Here is a 5,000-nt window from a genome sequence, read left to right as displayed (position 1 = left end):
GGTTTCCCGGAGGCTGCCCGCCGAGTCATCGGAGGAACTGCGGCGGATCGCTGGCTGGCATCGTTTATGGTTAGAACTAGGGCGGTATCTGATCGCCTTCGAACCTCTAACTTTCGTTCTTGATTAATGAAAACATACTTGGCAAATGCTTTCGCTTCTGTTCGTCTTGCGACGATCCAAGAATTTCACCTCTAACGTCGCAATACGAATGCCCCCGCCTGTCCCTATTAATCATTACCTCGGGTTCCGAAAACCAACAAAATAGAACCGAGGTCCTATTCCATTATTCCATGCACACAGTATTCAGGCGGGCTTGCCTGCTTTAAGCACTCTAATTTGTTCAAAGTAAACGTGCCGGCCCACCGAGACACTCACTCAAGAGCACCCTGGTAGGATTGCAACGGGGTCCGCCTCGGGACGCACGAGCACGCACGAGGCGCGTCGCACGCCTTCAGCTCGCCCCACCGGCAGGACGTCCCACGATACATGCCAGTTAAACACCGACGGGCGGTGAACCAACAGCGTGGGACACAAATCCAACTACGAGCTTTTTAACCGCAACAACTTTAATATACGCTATTGGAGCTGGAATTACCGCGGCTGCTGGCACCAGACTTGCCCTCCAATAGATACTCGTTAAAGGATTTAAAGTGTACTCATTCCGATTACGGGGCCTCGGATGAGTCCCGTATCGTTATTTTTCGTCACTACCTCCCCGTGCCGGGAGTGGGTAATTTGCGCGCCTGCTGCCTTCCTTGGATGTGGTAGCCGTTTCTCAGGCTCCCTCTCCGGAATCGAACCCTGATTCCCCGTTACCCGTTACAACCATGGTAGGCGCAGAACCTACCATCGACAGTTGATAAGGCAGACATTTGAAAGATGCGTCGCCGGTACGAGGACCGTGCGATCAGCCCAAAGTTATTCAGAGTCACCAAGGCAAACGGACCGGACGAGCCGACCGATTGGTTTTGATCTAATAAAAGCGTCCCTTCCATCTCTGGTCGGGACTCTGTTTGCATGTATTAGCTCTAGAATTACCACAGTTATCCAAGTAACGTGGGTACGATCTAAGGAACCATAACTGATTTAATGAGCCATTCGCGGTTTCACCTTAATGCGGCTTGTACTGAGACATGCATGGCTTAATCTTTGAGACAAGCATATGACTACTGGCAGGATCAACCAGGGAGCTGCGTCAACTAGAGCTGAGCAGCCGGCCGCCCGGGAGTGTGTCCCGGGGGCCCGCGCGAACACGCAAGCGTCCGCTCAATTATTCTGCAAACAGGAGGAGGCTGAGCTCCCCTGCACAATACACCTCGAAACCCTCTCAGGTCCCGGCGGCGCGCAGCGCCGTCCTAAGTACTTGGTCGGGTTCGAGAGAGGCGCAATCGCCCGGAGTTTGGCGAGTAGACGCTTTAGGTGCGACCACCCGTGCTCCCAACTGAGCTTGCCGCTGCCGACAGAGGCCCGGGAGCGTGCTGTCGTGGCATTGCCGGCGGGAGACAACACGCGCCACCTACGGTGGCCGGCAGCTCCAACGCCAGCGCCACAGAAGGACAAAAGCCCCACTTGGGTGCCGAAGCGAACGCGCCAACACGTCCGCACAGCTGCGATACAAACCACCTGCGAGAACCGCAGAGGCGACCGAGCAGCAGACGGCGTCGCGGCGCCGAGCGCCGGGCGGCGGCGCATCCTCAGCGCACACAGTCCTCAATCGGACCAGCACACTGCAGATGTCCACCGCGCTTCGCACCGTGCCCGCGAGGACCTACTTTGGCCGCACGGCGCCGCGTGCAGGGTGCGCCGGCGCGCAGCTGCGCCGCCTGCCGCCTCCGTCGGCCGGCGCGCCTGCCACTGGCCGCCCCCACCAGCCGGCTGTAGCGCGTGCGCCCACGCACCGCGCGGCCAGCACGCCGGGAGGCCCCCCCTCACCGGCCGGGGACGGTCCCACCCAGCCACCGCCGCGTATCGCTTCACACCCACATGCCATTCACGTTCGTGGGCATGGTGGGTATCGCTGAAACAACCGGTTGGTAGCTCAACCGATCGTCGCCATCACTGATTCACCTCTAGCGAGAACAACCGCACCACAACGGTTTACCAGTTGTTCATTTGCGTAACGTCACCAGCAAACGTAGACGTCCATCGCCATTTGCAAATTCAACGATTGTTGCATGCCTGTGTCAGGTGTCACGACACACTATGTCTGCCCACATACACGCAACAACATGTGCACGCTTCGCGAACACGTGGAAGGTGGCCCCCGTACGTATGCGATGTCCATTGCGCGAACGACTGTCAACCGGCCTCTGTCGCATGTCGCAGATGTGGAACGCAGTGCACCATGCTATCACGGTGAGTGAGAAGAGACGACTACGTCTGACAACACGCGCCACTACATCAACAGACGGCTCATGCTGATCGCCATCCACGGCATACCATACTGCAATCCAGCTCTTATAGGGAGACGACACGTAGCTGAGTGCACAATATTTGGACCGTATGGTTCGCCGTTGTTGGCGCAGTCGTGGTACGGTCACACATGTACCACGATGTATCATTCAGTACATGAGGACCAATGTGCAGTACAGTGTGTGATTTGGACGTACAACATCAGCGGACAGTTGACACAAGCCGTACCACAACGTAGGCTGTGCTTCGCCATGCGAATGCCAATGAACAACTGCGAAGGGCATTGAGCATGTACGTCCTGCTGCCATCCGCATTACAGTGTATAGCTGCAAGGTGTTTAACATGAAGCGATACTCTGGGGACCGGGCAGTGCGGGTAGCAAACTATATTGCGGGGGTTGCAGTTAGGCAACACTACACTAATTTAACGCGTCGTATGACAATTACAGAGCAGGTTAAGGCCCAACGTGTGTTGGGTTAAGGCCCAACGTGTGTTGGGTTAAGGCCCAACGTGTGTTGGGTTAAGGCCCAACGTGTGTTGGGTTAAGGCCCAACGTGTGTTGGGTTAAGGCCCAACGTGTGTTGGGTTAAGGCCCAACGTGTGTTGGGTTAAGGCCCAACGTGTGTTGGGTTAAGGCCCAACGTGTGTTGGGTTAAGGCCCAACGTGTGTTGGGTTAAGGCCCAACGTGTGTTGGGTTAAGGCCCAACGTGTGTTGGGTTAAGGCCCAACGTGTGTTGGGTTAAGGCCCAACGTGTGTTGGGTTAAGGCCCAACGTGTGTTGGGTTAAGGCCCAACGTGTGTTGGGTTAAGGCCCAACGTGTGTTGGGTTAAGGCCCAACGTGTGTTGGGTTAAGGCCCAACGTGTGTTGGGTTAAGGCCCAACGTGTGTTGGGTTAAGGCCCAACGTGTGTTGGGTTAAGGCCCAACGTGTGTTGGGTTAAGGCCCAACGTGTGTTGGGTTAAGGCCCAACGTGTGTTGGGTTAAGGCCCAACGTGTGTTGGGTTAAGGCCCAACGTGTGTTGGGTTAAGGCCCAACGCGGGTTAGGTTAAGGCGCAACGCGGGTTAGGTTAAGGCGCAACGCGGGTTAGGTTAAGGCGCAACGCGGGTTAGGTTAAGGCGCAACGCGGGTTAGGTTAAGGCGCAACGCGGGTTAGGTTAAGGCGCAACGCGGGTTAGGTTAAGGCGCAACGCGGGTTAGGTTAAGGCGCAACGCGGGTTACGTTAAGGCGCAACGCGGGTTACGTTAAGGCGCAACGCGGGTTACGTTAAGGCGCAACGCGGGTTACGTTAAGGCGCAATATAGGTTAGGTTAAGGCGCAATATAGGTTAGGTTAAGGCGCAATATGGGTTAGGTTAAGGCGCAATACGGGTTAGGTTAAGGCGCAATACGGGTTAGGTTAAGGCGCAATACGGGTTAGGTTAAGGCGCAATACGGGTTAGGTTAAGGCGCAATACGGGTTAGGTTAAGGCGCAATACGGGTTAGGTTAAGGCACAATACGGGTTAGGTTAAGGCACAATACGGGTTAGGTTAAGGCACAATACGGGTTAGGTTAAGGCACAATACGGGTTAGGTTAAGGCACAATACGGGTTAGGTTAAGGCACAATACGGGTTAGGTTAAGGCACAATACGGGTTAGGTTAAGGCACAATACGGGTTAGGTTAAGGCACAATACGGGTTAGGTTAAGGCACAATACGGGTTAGGTTAAGGCACAATACGGGTTAGGTTAAGGCACAATACGGGTTAGGTTAAGGTACAATACGGGTTAGGTTAAGGTACAATACGGGTTAGGTTAAGGTACAATACGGGTTAGGTTAAGGTACAATACGGGTTAGGTTAAGGTACAATACGGGTTAGGTTAAGGTACAATACGGGTTAGGTTAAGGTACAATACGGGTTAGGTTAAGGTACAATACGGGTTAGGTTAAGGTACACATTGTTGTAAGGAAAGGTGTTTTGGGGGGGGGGGGGGGGGCCGGTTTGTTGATTGTGATTATCGTAAGTAAATGACTGCGGCATCATCTGATTTGCCACGTCAGGGTGCACCTTTGGCTCATAACAGGCGGCGCTCTGATTCCATGCTTGTGGCAGACCTGTGTCTTTCATTCCTGCCATTGTTTGTGTGGTGTGACAGGAGGCAGTATTGTGATGTTGGGTGCACCCCTGTGTAGGACATGTGTGGGTGTTGGTGGCTTAGCTGAGCAATGGTGGTTGTCGGAAGGGTGAGATATTCTGTTTTGTGAGTGGACCTCCCGGTCTGGTTATGATAGTGTGGATTGTCTAATGTGGCAGAGAGGATGCACTGGGTGTTGTTCCATGCTGGTGCTTACATATTGTCTGTGTGCCTGTTACAGGCAGAGAGTAGTGCGTGATAAGAGTGTCTGGCTGACGTGTGATTGTGAGCAGAGTCTTTCAGCATGTATACGGACAGTTGTATACATTATCTGTATTCTGATGGCTCTATCTATTACTAATCAGCGCCGTGTATACGTTTAATCCGGTTCCAGTCGAAACTATTGTATCTCTGTACATTAGTGACACGGCGAGCCCGCTATGTAGTTACTCGTCTCGGCAGCTTCCACCG

The 5,000-nt window shown here is 54.1% G+C and overlaps 1 non-coding gene across 1 annotated transcript in view; it reads right to left on the bottom strand.

Moving 5' to 3' along the window:
- LOC124580670 overlaps window positions 1-1,189 on the bottom strand; it is a 1,910-nt gene extending 721 nt beyond the window's left edge. The window contains exon 1 of the ribosomal RNA XR_006973227.1: window positions 1-1,189. This exon is cut by the window's left edge and continues 721 nt beyond it. This is a non-coding gene — a ribosomal RNA (small subunit ribosomal RNA).
- Between the last annotated feature and the right edge of the window lie 3,811 nt (window positions 1,190-5,000).

Source organism: Schistocerca americana, unplaced genomic scaffold (assembly GCF_021461395.2).
Source record: "Schistocerca americana isolate TAMUIC-IGC-003095 unplaced genomic scaffold, iqSchAmer2.1 HiC_scaffold_340, whole genome shotgun sequence".
NCBI classification, from domain to species: Eukaryota; Metazoa; Arthropoda; class Insecta; order Orthoptera; family Acrididae; genus Schistocerca; species Schistocerca americana.
This window is presented reverse-complemented; position numbering and strand designations above follow the sequence as displayed.